The sequence below is a fragment of the Castor canadensis genome, chromosome 12 (genome assembly GCF_047511655.1).
Source record: "Castor canadensis chromosome 12, mCasCan1.hap1v2, whole genome shotgun sequence".
Classification (NCBI taxonomy): Eukaryota; Metazoa; Chordata; class Mammalia; order Rodentia; family Castoridae; genus Castor; species Castor canadensis.
In genome coordinates, this window is record NC_133397.1 from 11649145 (window position 1) to 11669750 (window position 20606).

At 37.8% G+C, this 20606-nt stretch overlaps 1 long non-coding RNA gene across 1 annotated transcript in view; it reads right to left on the minus strand.

Annotated features, from left to right (window-relative positions):
• LOC141415008 (uncharacterized) overlaps nucleotides 1-16870 on the minus strand; it is a 31984-nt gene extending 15114 nt beyond the window's left edge. Inside the window, exon 1 of the long non-coding RNA XR_012440027.1 lies at nucleotides 16812-16870. This is a non-coding gene — a long non-coding RNA (uncharacterized lncRNA). The remainder of the gene's footprint in view (nucleotides 1-16811) is intronic.
• Nucleotides 16871-20606: the final 3736 nt, after the last annotated feature.

Genomic DNA, 20606 nt, shown 5'->3' on the forward strand with positions numbered 1-20606 from the left:
TTCACCAATTTTTAAAAGTTTACTGAAAATTTGAACATTACAAAATATTTTTAACAATAGTAATTATTCTTATTGTTCATAGGCTTAGTAATGATTTCTGGAATTTTTTTCAATATAGTTGCAGTGGTAGGGGGAGAGGTTAAGTACTGGAGTAGAAATTAAGAAGATGAATCATAAATTGATAATCTTTGAAGCTGTGTAACAGGCACTTAGAACACTCACTGTGCTATTCTGCTTTTTAATATTTGAAATATTTCTATTTTAAAAGTTTTTAAGGTCATTATAATCTCATATTAAAAGTTTTTCATATCTTAATGTGAAATTTTCCAGAATTTGTAAAACTGGGCTTCTGTAAAGTGACTGTATATTGTCTAAACAATCTGTTATCCCACTTAAATTTAGTTTTCTTCTAAAAAATTTGTTATCCCACTGAAATTGAATTTTCTTCTATTTCCAGCAACTTTAACACTTTCCTTAAAGAAAGAATGGGGAAAATGATAATTACATTTCTCTTATTTCATTAGTTTTTCCTAGCTCCTATAGGCTATTGGTGATTTCAAACCTCTGAAAAAAGACATTGTTTCTTAGATGACATTTAAGAAAGTCAGTAGCTTTTCAGTTTCTGATGGAGTCATTATTAGAAATGCCCTGTACATTTCAATCAAGTTTTACTATGCATGTTTATACTCACACTGCTCTGCTTTTCTGTTCTACTATGTTCTATTCTATTACCTTTTATCCTTAATTGGTCATGAAACACTTAGTTGATTTAATAGAGAAAATGATAGCTTAAAAAAAAAACAGTGAGTAGTATCTATAGCCAACTGATCTTCCCCAAAGGTGTCCAAAACTCATTATGGAGAAAAGAGAACCTCTTCAACAAATACTGCTGGGAAAACTGGATATCCACATGTAGAAGACTGAAACTAGATCCCTGTTTTTCACCCTATAACAAAATCAACTCAAAGTGGATCAAAGACCTTAATATAAGGACTGAAACTTTGAAACAACTCCAGGAAGCAAGACAATGGAAAAGCTAGGCATAGGGAAAGACTTCCTAAACAGAACTTAAAAGGCTTAGTGTTTAAGAGAAGCAATAAACAAATGGGACTGCATTGACCTAAAGAGCTTCTGCACAGCAAAGAAAACAATCACCAGACTCAAGAGGCAGCCCACAGAATGGGGGAAAATCTTTGCCAGCTACTCAACCACTAAGGGACTAATATCCAGAATCTACAGGAAACTCAAAAAACTCAGCCCCCAAAGAATCAACAACCCAGTGAAGAAATGGGCACATGAATTAAACAGGGAATTCTCAAAAGAAGAGATACAAATGGCCAGTGAAGACATGAAGAAGTGTTCAACTTCCCTTTTTATAATCAATTAGATTCACTGTTCTGTTAAATTTACCTTAGTACATTGTAGTGCTTGGGAAATATTTGATGATAAATTAATTAACCTCTCAATGAAGGTATATTCTAATTCAAGGTAACACTCACCCATTAATTCTAGTTCTTTTCTCTAAAGTACAAGAATGAAATCTAACTTGTTTTCAGCCTGGGATTTTTTGATACATAATGATTAAATTGCCCCAGCGTGCCTTTTTAAATTTAGGGAAATACCCTAAAGTTTACCAATTAGCCCAAGCATTCAAAAGTTTTATGAAGAACATGTCATGTATTGACTATCAAGTTCCACATCATCACTTTCATCTTTTACAGTGAGTATCTGAGAGCATCCACTCCTTTCCTGCACTCTGGACTTCTATAAATGTAATCTCACATGTAAAGTTCTCCCATGCAGTTTTAATTTATAGATTTATTCAATAAATGTCTCCTGTACATTGTCATGCAATTTGTCAATTCAAGCACTGCAAAGAAGATTGTTTGCAGCATGCTTTTGAAAGGTGTTCTGTAGGAGGGCAGATGTCCATTTACCTTTCACTGGGTGAATGAGTAAATCCACTGTCTGTTCCTAACCCATGGCTATATCCCAAGGAATGTTGTTGAATCCTTTTTCTTTATGGGTTCTAAGATTCACCATGTTTATGGAAGTAAAGGAAGAGAGAGAGAGGAGATATTAATACACTGTAGAGATGGATTTAACTTTTTATACCTCTTCTGCCAAATACCTCTTCTTTTTCTCACCTTTCAAACACTTAATTCCTTGAATTCAGATGAGTTCTTTCTTTATACCTATGTGATGATTCCTACAAAGCACTTAATGGTCTCTGTCACTCTGAATGAATATTGGTCCTAGGAAGGACCCTGATTTAAGTGTCTATAATCAAGATTCCAAGATGGCGGCTAGAGGGAGTAAGCAGAAAGTGTGCCTCCTATAGTGAAATCTTGGAGAGACGCTGGAGACACACCTTGCAGGCAAAACCACTGAGAAGAGGCAAAACCTCCACATCTCCAGCTGACACAGAGCATCTCCAATTCATGTTAAATGGAAAAAACAGGAGGGCCCCCGGGCCACCAGTCACCCGCGCCCAGATGGCTTGGGAAGACGTGAACAAGGTGAGCTTAGTGATACTGCAGTACTCCCACAGACAACCCTGGGCCAGAGCAGCATAGCCCCCTGGGCAGACTGACTACCCGGGAGGAAAAAAAAAGAGAAACTGAGTAATAAGCAATAAAAGCAATAAAGACACGCAAGAAAGAGGGTGGGGCGCACTGAGCGCTGAAGATTGGGGGAAGGGAATCCTTCATAGAACTGTAAGTAAACAAGCCAGGCAGAACAGAGAGGCTCCAGCGGGAGTGGGGGAGCACACCCAGCAACCAAGAGCGGGAAAGCTTGTTTGTTTACGTGAGCTGTAAACAAACATGGCAGCTGGCAGGAGCAGCAGCACTGCCCAGTAATCAGAAGCAGGAAAGCTTGTAAAAGTGGAAGTGGGAGGAAAACTCCACAGGAGAGGGGGGAAGACCCACTTCCCACGTGAACTGTAAATAAACACGCAGGCCTGAGAAAGCAGGTGCAGTGTCACCTCCCCCAGTGTGCTTGGAAAGGGGAAAGCTTGTGGCAGAGGCTCACACACAGGAGAACTCTGAGTAAACAAAGCCTGAGGGGCCAGATGAGTGCTAAGCTCACCCCTGAGATCTGAATAAATAACACCTCCAGCAACAGCAGACTGACAGCAGTGGGCAGGTGAGCCCCAGCCTCAGATACCATTCACAGAACTGTCTCCAGACTCTTTTTTTTTCTCTCTCCCTACCTCTGATGAGAAAACAACTGAACTACATGTGCATGCTGAAAACTTACTGAAACTGTATTGCATTTGAACTTGGGACACTTTGTGGGTTTTTGTTTTTTGGTTTTTGGATTTTTTTTGTGCAGTTTTGTTCTACTTTATGCATCCCCTTTGATGAGACAACTACAGAACAACATCTGAGGCACCATCTCCAGGATTGGAGACTGAGATGGACACCAAAATTATTAAGACTGAAACTTCATTGCATTTGAACTTGGAGGTTTATTTATTTTTTCTTATTATCTATTTTTCATTTTGTTTTATTTTATTTATAAACATATTTCTTTCATTTACTTATTTTTTATTTTTACTCTTATCTTTATTCTTTTTATTTTTTATTTTCACTCCTCTCTCTGTCTCTCTAATGCCTGTTCAGGTTACTGGTGACTAGTACACTAACACACCCTGTTTATACCTTTGAAACTTTCTTGTCTGATTCCTTGTTTCATTTTCTCCTACTTGTCTGTTTATTTGTTTTTCCCTTTTCTTTAACATCTTGCTTTCTATCTCCTCTCATCCTTCCATTCTAAATATTACAATTGTTATTATTACAAGCTAGAAAATACTTAATTTCACACAGTACATGGACAGTAACAACACCAAGGAAAATGATGGGAAGACAGAAAAAACAGGGCAACCAGTTTCCCCACAGCAAAAAATTAGTACAGGAACCAGAGGGGAGTGAAGAAAACATACTCAGATCCAGACTCCAACAAAATGAAGATAAACTATGCCAAAGAACCCAATGAAGCCCACAAGAATAATCTAAAAGAAGAAATACTACAGGTACTCAATGAGAATTTTATAGAGATGATACTGGATAGGGTCAACCATAATGTACAAGAGACACTCAAGAAATTCCAAGACAACAAAAATAGAGAATTTGAAAAAGCAAAAGAAGAAATAAAGGAAACCATAGAAGCACTGTATAAATGCCAAAGTGAAACAGAGAACAAAATTAATAGACAGATAAATGAACTCAGAACAAAAATAGACAACATTAAAGAGGAAACCATCCAGGATATGGAAAACCTCAGAAAAAAGAATGAAACAGAACTGCAAAACAAAACGGAAGGCCAATCCAGCAGAATAGAACAAACAGAAGACAGAATCTCAGAACTTGAAGATGAAATGGTAATCAAAGGAAAAACTGAAGAACTATTAATTAAACAACTCAAGACCTGTGAAAAGAAAATGCAAGAACTCACCGACTCCATCAAAAGACCAAATTTGAGAATTATGGGCATCGAAGAAGGAGAAGAGGTGCAAGCGAAGGGAATGCGTAATATATTCAACAAAATAATAACAGAAAATTTCCCAAATCTAGAGAAAGATATTCCCATACACATGCAAGAGTCCTTCAGGACACCAAACAGACCAGATCAAAATAGAACTACTCCACAGCATATTATCATTAAAACAAGAAGTTCAGAAACTAGGAGAAGAATATTGAAGGCTGTAAGAGAGAAAAGACAAGTAACATACAAAGGTAAACCCATCAAAATCACAGCAGACTTCTCAACAGAAACATTAAAAGCAAGAAGAGCGTGGGGTGAGATCTTCCAGGCACTGAATGAAAATAACTTCAACCCCAGTATACGCTACCCAGCAAAACTATCATTCAAAATAGATGGAGCAATAAAAGTCTTCCATGATAAGCAGAAACTAAAACAATATGTAACCACAAAGCCACCACTACAAAAGATTATTCAGGAATTCTACACACAGAAAGTGAAACCCAACTTAACCATGAAAAGACAGGCAGCACCAAACCACAGGAAAAGAAAAAGCAAGAAAGTAGAGAGTAACCTTAACTTGGGTACATACAATCAAACCTTCAAACAACTAAGAACACTAAATGACAGGAATCACCACATACCTATCAATACTAACGCTTAATGTTAACGGACTTAATCAAAAGGCACCGTTTGATGAAATGGATTAAAAAGGAAGATCCAACAATTTATTGCTTACAGAAGACCCATCTCACCAACAGAAATAAGCATAGGCTTAGGATGAAAGGCTGTAAGAAGATTTACCAAGCGAATGGCCCCCGAAAACAGGCAGGAGCAGCAATAATTATCTCTGACAAAGTAGACTTCAAACCTACATTGATCAAATGAGATAAAGAAGGACATTCCATACTAATAAAAGGGGAAATAGACCAAAAGGAAATAATAATCATCAACCTGTATGCACCCAATGTCAATGCACCCAATTTCATCAAACATACCCTGAAAGACCTAAAAGCATATATAAACGTCAACCCAGTGGTTGTGGGAGACTTTAACATCCCATTATCATCAATAGATAGGTCATCCAAACAAAAATTCAATAAAGAAATCCAAGATCTAAAATATACAATAGATCAAATGGACCTACTTGATGTCTACAGAACATTTCATCCAACTTCTACACAATATACATTCTTCTTAGCAGCACATGGAACCTTCTCAAAAACAGATCATATCCTAGGGCACAAAGCAAGTCTCAGCAAATATAAGAAAATAGAAATTATACCATGCATACTATCTGATCACAATGCAGTAAAAGTAGAACTCAACAACAAAAGTAAAGACAAAAGCCATGCAAACAGCTGGAAACTAAATAACTCATTACTTAATGAAGAATGGATCATCAATGAAATAAAAGAGGAAATTAAAAAGTTCCTGGAAGTCAATGAAAATGAAAACACAACCTACATGAACCTATGGGACACAGCAAAGGCAGTCCTGAGAGGAAAGTTTATAGCCATGAGTGCATGTATTAAAAAGACTGAAAGATCCCAAATCAATGACCTAATGATACATCTCAAACTCCTATAAAAACAAGAACAAGCAAATCAAAACAAATAGAAGGAGAGAAATAACAAAAATAAGAGCTGAAATCAATGAAATAGAAATCAAACAGCCATACAAAGAATTAATGAAACAAAAACTTGGTTCTTTGAAAAAATAAATAAGATCGATAGACCCCTGGCAAACTTGACTAAAATGAGGAGAGAAAAAACCCAAATTAGTAGAATCAGGAATGCAAAAGGGGAGATAACAACAAACACCATGGAAGTCCAGGAAATCATCAGAGACTACTTTGAGAACCTATATTCAAATAAATTTGAAAATCTTAAAGAAATGGAGAGATTTCTAGATACATATGATCATCCAAAACTGAACCAAGAGGAAATTAATCACCTGAATAGATCTATAACACAAAATGAAATTGAAGCAGCAATCAAGAGTCTTCCCAAAAAAGAAAAGTCCATGACCTGATGGATTCTCTGCTGAATTCTATCAGACCTTTAAAGAAGAACTGATACCAACCCTCCTTAAACTGTTCCGTGAAATAGGAAGGGAAGGAAAACTGCCTAACACATTTTATGAAGCCAGTATTACACTTCTCCCAAAACCAGGCAAAGACACCTCCAAAAAGGAGAACTATAGGCCAATCTCCTTAATGAACATTGATGCAAAAATCCTCAACAAAATAATGGCAAACCGCATTCAACAACACATCAAAAAGATTATTCACCATGACCAAGGAGGCGTCATCCAAGGGATGTAGGGGTGGTTCAACATACAAAAATCAATAAATATAATAAACCACATTAACAGAAGCAAAGACAAAAACCACTTGATCACCTCAATAGATGCAGAAAAAGCCTTTGAAAAGATCCAACATCATTTCACGATAAAGGCTCTAAGAAAATTAGGAATAGAAGGAAAGTACCTCAACATTATAAAAGCTATATATGACAAACCTACAGCCAGCATTATACTTAACAGAGAAAAACTGAAACCATTCCCTCTAAAATCAGGACCAGACAAGGATGCCCACTATCTCCATCCCTATTCAACATAGTTCTGGCATTCCTAGCCAGAGCAATTAGGCAAGAAAAGGAATAAAAGGAATACAAATAGGTAAAGAAACTGTCAAAATATCCCTATTTGCAGACGACATGATCCTATACCTTAAAGACCCAAAAAACTCAACTCAGAAGCTTCTAGACAGCATCAATAGCTACAACAAGGTAGCAGGATATAAAATCAACATAGAAAAATCATTAGCATTTCTATACACTAACAATGAGCAAACTGAAAAAGAATGTATGAAAACAATTCCATTTATAATAGCCTCAAAAAAAATGAAATGCCTAGGTGTAAACCTAACAAAAGATGTGAAAGACCTCCACAAGGAAAACTATACACTTCTGAAGAAAGAGATTGAGGAAGACTATAGAAAGTGGAGAGATCTCCCATGCTCATGGATTGGTAGAATCAACATAGTAAAAAATGTCTATACTCCCAAAAGTAATCTACATGTTTAATGCAATTCCATCAAAATTCCAATGACATTCATTAAAGAGATTGAAAAATCTACCGTGAAATTTATATGGAAACACAAGAGGCCACGAATAGCCAAGGCAATACTCAGTCAAAAGAAAAATGCAGGAGGTATCACAATACCTGACTTCAAACTATATTACAAAGCGATAACAATGAAAACAGCATGGTACTGGCACAAAAACAGACATGAAGACCAGTGGAACAGAATAGAGGACCCAGATATGAAGCCACACAACTATAACCAACTTGTCTTTGACAAAGGAGCTAAAAATACACAATGGAGAAATAGCAGCCTCTTCAACAAAAACTGCTGGGAAAACTGGTTAGCAGTCTGCAAAAAACTGAAACTAGACCCATGTATATCACCCTATACCAAGATTAACTCAAAATGGATCAAGGATCTTAATATCAGACCACAAACTCTAAAGTTGATATAGGAAAGAGTAGGAAATACTCTGGAGTTAGTAGGTATAGGTAAGAACTTTCTCAACGAAACCCCAGCATCACAGCAACTAAGAGATAGCAGATAAATGGGACCTCATAAAACTAAAAAGCTTCTGTTCATCAAAAGAAATGGTCTCCAAACTGAAGAGAACACCCACAGAGTGGGAGAAAATATTTGCCAGCTATACATCAGACAAAGGACTGATAACCCGAATATACAGGGAACTTAAAAAACTAAATTCTCCCAAAACTAATGAACCAATAAAGAAATGGGCAAGTGAACTAAACAAAACTTTCTCAAAAGAAGAAATTCTAATGGCCAAAGAACACATGAAAAAATGCTCACCATCTCTAGCAATAAAGGAAATGCAAATTAAAACCACACTAAGATTCCACCTCACCCCTTTTAGAATAGCCATCATTAGCAACACCACCAACAACAGGTGTTGGCGAGGATGTGGGGAAAAAAGGAACCCTCATACACTGTTGGTGGGAATGTAAACTAGTACAACCACTCTGGAAAAAAATTTGGAGGCTACTTAAAAAGCTAAACATTGATCTATCATTTGATCCAGTAATACCACTCTTGGGGATATACCCAAAAGACTGTGACACAGGTTACTCGAGACACCTGCACACCCCTGTTTATTGCAGCACTATTCACAATAGTCAAGTTATGGAAACAGCCAAGATGCCCCACCACTGACAAATGGATTAAGAAAATGTGGTATCTATACACAACGGAATTTTATGCAGCCATGAAGAAGAACGATATGTTATCATTCGCCAGTAAATGGATGGAAGACTATGAGCACATGATAAAAGCGAGAGCACACAAGGGAGGGGTGAGGATAGGTAAGACACCTAAAAAATTAGCTAGCGTTTGTTGCCCTCAACGCAGAGAAACTAAAGCAGATACCTTAAAAGCAACTGAGGCCAATAGGAAAAGGGGACCAGGAATGAGAGAAAAGGTGAGATCAAAAAGAATTAACCTAGAAGGTAACACACATGCACAGGAAATTAATGTGAGTCAACTCCCTGTATAGCTATCCTTATCTCAACCAGCAAAAACCCTTGTTCCTTCCTATTATTGCTTATACTCTCTCTACAACAAAATTAGAGATAAGGGCAAAATAGTTTCTGCTGGGTATTGGGGGGGGGAGAGGGAGGGGGCGGAGTGGGTGGTAAGGGAGGGGGTGGGGGCAGGGGGGAGAAATGACCCAAGCCTTGTATGCACATATGAATAATAAAACAATAAAAAAATAAATAAGTAAGTGTCTATAGTCTATAGCATAGAAGTGTTATTAAATTCCTTTCACTTAAGGTTAATCTCTTCACGTTAGACAAGTCATCTTTTTCTCCTGGAGAAAGAAGATGATTATATCTGTCTATCATATGTAGGAGAGACAAGTGAAATCACCTTTATGGATAAATCTCTCCATCAGAAACCACTTCTTGTGCTATCACTGAGATATATGTCACTTTTTCAATTTTCTAAGACTTAACGTGTAACATGGAAGTTGAAAAGCTTTCATAAAATTGCTAGCCAGTCTAATTGACTTCTACAGTGTGAAGATAGTATAGTAGCAGTAAGCTATGTCAAAGATCATTACACCTAATGCATCCAGCCACTCATTCCAGCAATTCTAAAACATATTCAGAACTGTATTCTTTGCTGTGAGAGAAATATCAGCCAGACCCTGATTATGTGCTTGAAGAAGCCATAGTCAATTACAGAACACAGCAGGCTATAACATTTAAACAAAATGATTCCAGGAAACCTTGCACATGCTGGAAGACATGGTGACATGCAAGTGCCAAAGTCAGCTCTGAAAGGACAATAAGATTTGAATAATTATTAATGTATTAAAACATTCCAGGAGTGAGAATAGAAAAAGTAAGGTCTCCTGTGCAAGAACTCAAGGAACTAATGATAGGATTATCTAGGAATTCAGTCTAAATTAGTGTAAGAGCTAAATGGTGTTGAATAGCTGGGGCACAATGCTATCATGTATCAAATCATACCTGCATGAAAACATGAGGAAGAGGGACTTTGTGCAGAAGATGGGGTTGCAATGAGATCATTAAAGTGTAAAATCCATGACAGAAATTTGTGGGGAAATATGCATTCATTCTTACAGCTTCTCCTGAGCAACACCAAAGCAAAATCCCAAGTCCTTTAAAGATTTCATCCATTGAAAGAAAATTATAATGTTTTTGATGATGCCTATGTAATACCACCGGTGACCAAAAATATTTCTTAAATCTGTAGTTCTCCTAATAGGCTAAAATCCTCTCTGGGAAAAAGCAGAGTTTGGAAATTTGTAAGGCCCCAGTAAGATGCCATTCATAAGTTTGGGGGATGCAATCAAGTTAGCTGTTATTGTCTATCTCCTCAGGTTGTTATTTTAACATGCCATGTTAGAGTCTTATAGATAGTATAATATGCCACAGACAGTAGAGATGTAAAAGGTATCAGACATGCTCAAAAAAGCAAATTAGATGACTGGTATAAGATGCAGAAAATCGTAGACAGAGTAAGTAATTTATCTCCATGTTCTCTTTTAGAGATGTTTAGAAAGAGAAAGAAATAGCATGTATGGATTATTTCTGCGAAGGAGAAGAACAATGGAATGGATGAGCTCTAGTGGCATTTTTCCTCTACATGACAAATGGCGGAGATTTTAATGACATCTATTTAAACATGTGATACCTGGTAAATCAAAATAGCAAACCTCACCACCACATTTGGCTTTCCCACCTTCATGCCTCAGTGGATTTGTGCCTCTAGAGGAGCAGCAGGAGGTAAAATTTACAGAACTATGTTATGATTGTCAGAACCACAATCTGTCACTCCCACACAATGTGAGAGAGAACCATTTCCCAGAGGCAGACAGGTGGCATCTTTTAGCTCCTCTCAAATGGAGTTTCTATTTGTTCTATGTGCCTGTTACTGTCCTTCCTAACAAAGTGAGACTCTCCTTATCCTTAAAATTCATTGGAGAGTAAGGGCACTTTGTACCAATACAATCTACCTTCCACCAACCAGCCAAGCATTCATGTTGAAGCTAATGAACCCAAGTTCACAGAACCTCAATTTCATAAGTCTGTACTTAATTTTACATTAATAAAAATACAAACACAAATAGTCTTGAACTCATAAAGGATATCCTAATTTTTCTAACCTTAAACCCTATAATGTCCCTGAACATATTAGGCTACCCAAGTTAATTTCCACTTTGCCATATTCCATGGGCTCCCTGCTCTCTACCTATGAGTTATCAATGACTCTGTCCTTCTCTATAAGGCTAGTGTCTGTCACTTGTTCCTATCCACTACTGTTCCTTGTATCATTACTCAAACTTGCTGCTCCATATCCAGGGACTTTTATGTTAACTATTCCCTCTAGCTGCAGTACTATTGTCCCTGAATGACCCTAGAAAAGCCTTTCTCATCCTTTTGAATTCCACTTGTGTGACACCACTGCAAGGTCTTCCCAGGGTCCTTCAGGAAAAGTCTTCATCACCTGATGTGCACTCTGTTCCAAAATTCAGAGGATTTGTTTCATTCTCAATTTTATCAATCTCCACATTAGCTTGTAATTACACATTGTATTCCCTAAGCCCCTGCCACACACACACCTAGGAGCAAGACACACATCTTGATTATTTCTTTATTCTGAAGGCTCATACAGTGCCTTGCAGAGTAGTGTTTAGTAAGCACCAGTTAGGATGACTAGTTTCAGGATCCCTTCAAGGACATACACACACTTTTTCTTCTCCTGATGTCACAGAAGTTAGAGGCAAGAGGACAATTGACTCACTGATTCCCTCTCCACCCACAACCAAAGATTTATTTTCTCTAAGGACTCAGAATTACCAATTCCCTTGCTTTTATCCTCTATCAACTGCAGTCACAAAAAACAATTTCAGAAGAAGTTTGCAATGTCATTTCCTCTTCAACAGTTTACAGGCAGATGCAAATTTAACTTTAAAATGTAAATGGTCTGAATGAAAGTTTTCTGTAGTTTAAAGCCACAATTGATATTAGTGTGGCTTATATGTGATCAGAATTAACATGGGCATGTTCACTGGGCTTCAGTGACTACCTCCAACTTTATATCTTAATCAATCACCTGTTTCCCCAACAGGAACAGGAAAGAAAAGAAAGGCATGATGCTAATGTCTATTTTCCACATTGATTCTTTCATCTATTCATCTATTAAATAAATCCCCCAAACTTACCATGAACTGTGTGAGAAGCTGAAGGGATAGAAATTAATTAAACATAGCCATTGCCTAGTCAAGGAACCCCAAATTCAGACTGGAGAGAAAGTTTCACATGTAAATAGTGCAATGTAACTTACAACTTATCATACGGAAAGTGTGATAAGTGGGGGTAAGGTAAGCTGAGATAGATTTAAACCAAAAGGAAATCTCTATTCAAAATCCAATAGAAATTTGACTTAAATCAAGCAGAAACTTTTATTGGATTTTGAAGTATGAAGAAAATTTGAGATATGAACAAGATAAGCGTTTTTGACTTTATCTTGAAAACATGGGTATCCACTGAAAGGTTTTAAACTTAAGAATATGATCTTTAGAAAAATAACATTGGAAGAAAAGTACACAATAGAATATAGGGATGACAGAGTGAACGTGACAAGAGTTGTTAGAGGACGTTTTCATAACTTAGATGACTTTTGAAACTAGGAAAGTAGCAATAGGAAGAAAGAACAAGGAAAGAGATTCAATGGTTATTTAAGGGACTTGTCCAGTAGGACAATGTCCAAATGAATGTGGAAGGTGAAGAACACAGACTAATAAAGATTTCTAGTTGTCTCTAAACTAGATATTGCAAAGAATGAGGAAGCGTAAACTAGAGATAATTCAGATTAGTGGAAAGGAAGCCAGTAGAGCCAGAGAAAGAAAAATCAAGTAACTGGCAAGGAAGAAGCTTATAATTATGTTAGAGAGATGGGGTGGTAAGTGAGGTTAAAAGGAGAAATGAATTCATAAAACAAAAATCTTGCATAACAAAAAAACATGAGCTGGAAGAAAGAAAGAAATCAAGAAAATCTGCTCACGAACAAGGTAGTGAATAATGAGAAGCGACCAGTATAGTTATACAGGATGCTGGCTCTGTGAAAGAAAGCATTTGATATGCCCCTTGCTCTCACAGTCATGTACATCCACTTCATCTCACGTTCTTGACAGAGGGCAGCTCGTGAGGGCACAGAATAGAGTCTGTTTCCCATTAGTGGATCATGCACCTTAGTAAAGAACCAAGAGTGAACAATTCGTAAGAAGTAGAGGTTTAAGTAAGCTTTTTGTTTTAGATGGTTAGTCATAAGGAGGAGATTACAGAGACTAGGGAAAACCATCCTTGAGAAAAGTTTTAGCTCTAGAAAACGAGTGCACAGGAGTGGGGCATATGGCAATAGACAATAGTGTGAAATCCCAGTGCAATGTTTCTCAGGATGACATAAGAAAGACGTACAGATTCAGACTGCCATGTAGCTTGCCATTTCATGATTCAGTTGTGTGACATTAAGATTGCCACATATTTCCACTGACTTAGTTTTCTCATCTATAAATGTGGGGATTAATACTGTACTGTCTTTGAACAGTTAATAAAACTCAATGAAATGCCTTTCACATAGTGAGTACTCAATGAATGCTGGCAACTCTGCTTTCCTTCATCATTTTTATCTTGTTTAACTATGTGCTATTTGAATCGCATTGGTTTAGGCTACAGTGTAGGAATGTGTTTCCTATTGGAACAATTAATGGATCTATTTATGAACAGATGGAGAAAAGAAGACAAAGGTAGGGGAATTCAGTCACTGAAGTGACAGAACACAAATATCACAAATTAATGCTTTTTAAAAAATGGTCATGGATTTCCACTGAAGGAAAAAATGACAAGATCAGAAAGCCAACTGTCCTTGCTATATGAAACCTGGGTCTGTGCCAACAGAAGACAATCAAAATGGCCAAGGCTGGCCCTTGGGCACAACCAACTCACTAACCATCCTGAGACAGGACAATTACTCACATTTTTATGGACAGCTAATTGCTAAAGTAGCAGCTTGCTAGAAAGACAGAAACATCCTTTTGGTTGCAAGCTGTGTAATGAGGGAGCTGCTTGTCTAAGCAGATTTTGGGTTAATGAAAAGCAGACCCTTCTGTCACCATGATCAGCGTCTGTCTGTGTTAAGATTAAATTGTGTATATTGCTGACTGTCCTACATTTTTACATCAAAAAGAGAGCAGAGAGATGACATTTGCAGTAATTTGGCTAAGGGCTATAGCAACCTAATTAAAAATGTTCAGTTCTACAAGTTCATGAAATTGTATTGTAGCAATTGCTCTTGAAAAATTCATTCTAAAAATGCAATAAGCAAAACCTGTCACTGGCGCTAACACGTGTTCTGAAGTTAAGTTCTGTATTAGAAGCTAGAGTACAAAAACCTCTAGGTCCCCAAGGCAGTTAGAATGAAGTCCCCATGGTCTTAGCCAAACTGCCCTATCAGAGCCAGTCATGCAGCTGTGTCCCCAGCCACAACCATGGAAGTGCCACTGCATTCAGGCTTTTCCTCCCTCAATTCCCTCCCACCTCATTCTCCTCCTGCACTCTCTCTGGGACTATTTCCTGAGCTTCAGTTAGACTATGTGAGAATGACCTGGAGTGTTTGATTAAAATGATCAACATCTTCGGATACAAGATCCATTTCTTAACATATGACTTAGAACGTCTGCTCTGTGCCAGATATTATCTTCCCATTAGATTTCATTATTTTATGCTCCTTTCAAGAAAGACTATGATCAATTTTATCACTGTAGCCACTGAAGCCCTGGATATTGCCTTTCACTTGATGACTATATATTTGCTGTGAATTTTATTTAATTTCTTTACTAATGGTTCTCAAACTATGCACCAAAATAAATTTAGGGAGCTTTAAAATTATACTAGCACTTAAGCCCCATGTCATACCAATCAAATTAGAATCTGAGGGGGCGGAGAAGAGTTGTGGCTAGATACCTGAATTTTTACAAAGATTCCCAGATGATTAATTTGTACAGCCAGGTCTGATGTAGCACCATTGTGCTACAACTCTGGATCTCAAGCTTGAATGGAAGGTCAGTCATTGCACACATTCCCAGGCTTCAGATTTAGGATTTCTGGTTCAGGAGGTGTGAAAACACAGAATCTATTGTGTTTTAAAACTGTTTCTGGTACAAGTGCCTAATGAACCACAAATTGAGAATTGCTTTTGTACTAATTCTTACTAGGCAAAAGGGATTGAAGGAATTTGGGAAAATCCTTAAATTTCCATGCTGTTGTACATTCTAGTCCCTCAATCTAGACAACAGTCATCCTCATGACCCAGTGGCCTATGGGGAAGTTGTACCGTATCCTCCTCACTGTAATTGATATTTCCCCTTATAATCTTACTGTACTTCATAACACAGTACTTAAGATACTCTGGGAAATTTGTTTTACTCGTGTATCTTTTCTCTTAATCTTTGACACCCCCAAAGATCATTTTGTGTCTGAACCCTTAGATCTGAGCTGCTTAATGGTATAACACAGGTAACCTTAATATTAATAAATAGATAGATGATTATATGACTCAGCTTGGTATTAAGGTTACTATACATGGTCCTAACCTTGTGGTTCAGATATCTTTCTTAAATCTAAATCCCTGTCCAGGCATATTGTCAAGTGTGCTTTATTTTAGAATAAAACCTCAGGATTTTATGTTCTGTTTTATCTTATCATCATGAAAACTAGAGCCCTGTCTCCAAGTCATATATTGGCATCTGAGATCAGATTGCCCAGTACCAGATCTCACTAAAAGAAGCATCTTTACTGCATTTCCAAATTGTACTTGTATATTAATTAGCTTTGCTACAGTAACAAATGACCTTAAAAATTTCAGCTGCTTAAAAGAAAATGAGTTTTATCTTTCAACTCATGACATAGGCTGAGTGACCATGTGATTGTGTAACACCCCTCTGAATTCCAAGATGAAGTACAAATCTTCTTTTAACAAAAGGAAAAATTAATTACAGACAGAAGCATGAAAGAGATTCATAGAGATCTGCTCCAACCTCACATTTCATCATTTGCTCTTAGCTTCCATTAGTTAAAGCAATTGTTTGGCCAAGCCTGATAAAGAGCCAAGAACTATATTTTCATTGGAAGGTCCCACAAGTCACATGACAATTGACAGGAATGTGTAATCCTTGTTTAGTTAAGGGGAAGGCAACAATTGGGTGATACCATGAGACATGCTTACTGCTGAATTCCCAATCACTGTGATGTAACCCTCACTTTTCCTGTCTATGCTCAGAGTGCTAACCATATCCTATGCCTTTAAATCCTGCTTTTTATACTACACTCATCTCCCTGTAGCTGGATCTGTCTTCTCTGTACATCTTTTTCCAGTTTCTATTTTCTTTCCATCATAATAATCCCATCAGTAATCAGCCATACTCTAAATCAGGAGTTGCCTGTTGGCAAAATCCGGCCTGCTTCCTGCTTTTCTGCAGCCCACCATCACTGCTCCAGCTTGTTAGCAATGTGAGCTGTGGAAACCAAGCTGTGGTTTCCACCCATTTCTATTCCCCATTGCACCTTGGGCCTTGTGTTCTTGGCCAGGAGCTAAGCCTGGCTGCTAGCACACTGTCTTACCTGCCACCTACACACAGAGGCCTCTCTATTTGGCAATTGCTGAACACAGTTGGTGGGAATCTCAGTCTACAAACCTGTGACTCAGTGAGTCAGCAGCCCCAGCCAGCTTTCCTAGTTGAAAAGACCAGGCTCTGCAGGAGGAAAAGAAAACATGCCTAAATTTGGATGTTACTGAGACTGAGGCAATGAGTGACAACATCCCTCCTTCAGCCTGACCTTCTTGCTTAGTCTACTCTACTCTGAAAAATGTCTGCCCATAGCTGGCCCCAAAGCTCACACACCACCTAGATGGTTTCTAACTACCCCTGACAAACAGCACAGGTGGATAAGTTGTGTTTCTTGTTTCTGTTACTATACAGTACCCAGCTGATGTCCCCAGTGTGGCCTCTTGGCATATGCAGTCTAAGTATTTATTACTTCTTTCTTTAGAGAAAAAGTTTACCGACCACTGCTCCGAAATACAGAATCTGCTTTAAAAAGTGAACTTCAAAATTGCTTCTGAAAATGGTCCCAAAGACTCACTGTGTTTCAATACTCTACTTGGTGCAATGGTTATGAAACTGATTCCATTGGGGCTGCTGAATTCCTTTTCATTTCCAACATGTCCCTAGAGAGTAGCTCCAGGCCTGTGGAGTCTGTTTCTTTGTTTTCCTAAGTACTGATTGAGACACAGAGTTAGAAAATGAAGTAGTGAAGAACAAGAGAGGCTTTATTTGTAGTTATTAACATTTGCCAAAGGCAGTTTTCTGTGGATTGGTTTAGGACCAATAGTGCAGCCACCCATGCAAGTGAATAATCAGAACTGCCTGTCCCAAGGTACTCTTACTTTGTGTATTCACTGTTTGGTTCCTTGTCGATCAGTGGTATAGATTCAACCTGTGCATTGATTCTTCTTATTTCTCTTTCTTCTGAAGGAGAACATGGGTTTACAAGGCATGAAAGAGACAGACTTAGTTTGCTTAACTCACAAATTTCTTTCAACAAGTAAATGTGAGTGGGTCAGTATAGCATAGTGGTTATAAGACTAGACTCTGTCACGGCCACTTAATTGTGTGACTTTGAGAAATTATTAAACCTTTTTGTGCCTTGAAGGTTTTTCTTTTGTTGGTTTATTACTTGAATATAATAATTCTTATATTTTGGTCTTCAAAATGTGTAAGCTTTTCCCATTCACAATATTGTGCTAGGACCAAGAGTTTCTTGAATGAATGAGGTGGGTTCCCAGTTCATCAGGACGGGGAAGATATTTACAAAAATAACTAAGGTACAGGATAGGAAGTGAGCCATGATGAAGTTCAAACAATAGGTTATTAATATGCAGCGCTAAGTGTAGTATTTTTGCCTGTCTTAGAACCCAGGACCCATCTGAATCAGAGTTGTGCTTGCAGAGTTGGTGGTAAAGGAATTTCATTTTTAAAAAAATTCACTGGAAGCAAAATCCATTGAAAATGTTAAAGGTGAGGTCCATAGATCACTCCATTTTATAAAAAGAGAAAACCAGTGCCCAAAAGCAGAAAAGCTAGGACATGACATGCCTTGGTGGTAAACTGGCCTAAGTGAAGGCTATTGATTTGTTTTATATATATATATGTAAGTATCTTAAAACCCACTAGAAAACTCACAACATTTTACCAATCACTTAACATATGCAGATGCTTAGTTACACACAAACATAGAAGCTTTAGAGGAAACATATATGCATATAAAAGGGACACAGCCAGGCACTGGTGGCTCATACCTATAATCAAGGCTGAGATTGGGAGGATCTGACTAGAGGTCAGCTCAGGTAAATAGTTCTTGAGATCCCATCTTCCAAATAACCAGAGCATGGGATTGGCAGAATGGCTCAAGTGGTAGGGTACATGTCTAGCAAGCGTGAGGTCTGGAATTCAAACCCTAGTACTGCCAATAAATAAATAAACCAGAGCAAAATGGACAGGAGGTGTGAGGTGTGGCTTAAGCAGTATGGCACCTGCTTTGTAAGCTCTGAGTTCAAACCACAGTCCCACCAAAAAAAAAAAAAAATCACACACTACTACCTCAGCTACAAGAGCAAATGATAACGTAAAGGTTCATCTGGTTGGTGCAGAATCAAAGGACAGCTACTCTTCTGAGCGTGTGTATGCTAAGTGTGTGTGTATATTTGCACACATGTAACCACCATTGCCAAGTTGGTGACAGTTAAGAAATCCAGAAACAATTTGAGTCACAAGACATGAGCTTAGTTCCCACTTGGCACAACATCTGGCATGTGTCACCTTGGATGAATCCTGTACCTCTTTGAGCTTCAGCTTCCTTATCTACCCAAACAAATGATCTCTGACTCATTTATTTGACCAAGTTGTTTTAACTGTCAGAGAAACCAAAGTCTGTTGTTTTCTCCTTAAAAGACTACTCAAAAGTGAAATACCAAGATTCCTGAGGTTTTCTTCCTGATACTCACACACACTCGCATACAGCCTCTTTTTTGCTGACTCTTTTTGAGGGCAAAGGCTCACACCTAACATCATGTGAGATGTGACACTGTGGCACTAATATGTTACACATTATTAATCTGCAGACCCTCCAGGAAGTCTAACAGAACCTTTAGAACTTGACCTCCTATAAGTTAATTGTATAATGTAATTTTGCAACAATCAATTAATTATAACTTGAAGTGCTTAAGAACATTGAATTTTACTACTTTTCAAAATTTGTCAAAAAAAAAAGACATCCATTTAGCATTACAAACTTGATTACATATTGGCTCATTGAGAAGAAATTTTCAAAGCCCCACACGAATGCTTATTAATGAAGTCTTGGCTGGGACATAAAAATCAGTGTCCTTATTTTATTTATTTGTGTATTTATTATTTGATTATTTGGCAGTCATAGGGCTTGAATTACTCAGGGCCTTGCACTTGCTAGGCAGCCACACTACCACTTGTGCTTTGTCCACAGATCTTTTTGTCTGTGCTAATTTTCAGACAGAGTCTTGCCATGCCTGTGATCTCAGTTATGCATGGCTACCATGCCCAGCTTGTTGGTTAATATAGGATTTCACTAACTTTTAGCCTGGAGTAGCACCAAGTTGTGATTCTCCTGATCTCTACCTCCTGATTTCTGCCTCCAGAGAAGCTGGGATTACAAGCATGAGCCATCATGCTCAGCCCAAAATCTGTGTTCTTAAATCATTCCAGAAGATCTGGTATGCAGCTAGTTTGGAAGCAGCTGGTCTATTCTTGCCTACTGTGTCAAATAGAGAAAAGGTTTACACACAAGACTGAGAGATTAAAGATTCTTCTTCCTAAAATTATGATGCTTAATGAATTAATAAAATATCCTGTCTTAGTCTGTTCAGGCTGCTACAATGGAATACCATGTTCCTGGTGAGCTATAAACAGCACAAAGTTATTTCTCACAGTCTGAAGACTTCAAAATCCAAGGTCAGGTTGCTGGCAGGTGACAGCCAGCTATTATTTAGCTCATGGAGAATGCAGAGAGCAAGTGGTTGTATCTCTGCTTATAAGAGCACCAATCCCATTAATGAAGGTTCCTCTCTCTTGACCTAATCTCATCCCTAAATCTCTACTTCCTCACACCATTGCCTTGAGGGTTTCAACATCTGAATTTGGGGAAGACACAAAAGTTCACATCACAGCAGGTTCTAATAGTATTTTGACCCGGTTCAAAGACTGCTATTCTCTATAAAATTTTCAGGTAAGTCTTCCTTCTTTGCAAAAAAATAGCAAACTCCCTGTGTGTGTCATGCTTAAAGGATTAGTTTTCATAGTGGCTTTTAGTCATCTTCTACTTATCAAGAAGTAATTCTTTGAACCACAGACTTCATCAGTTGATCAATCAATTCATCAATAAATTTCCTCTTATGA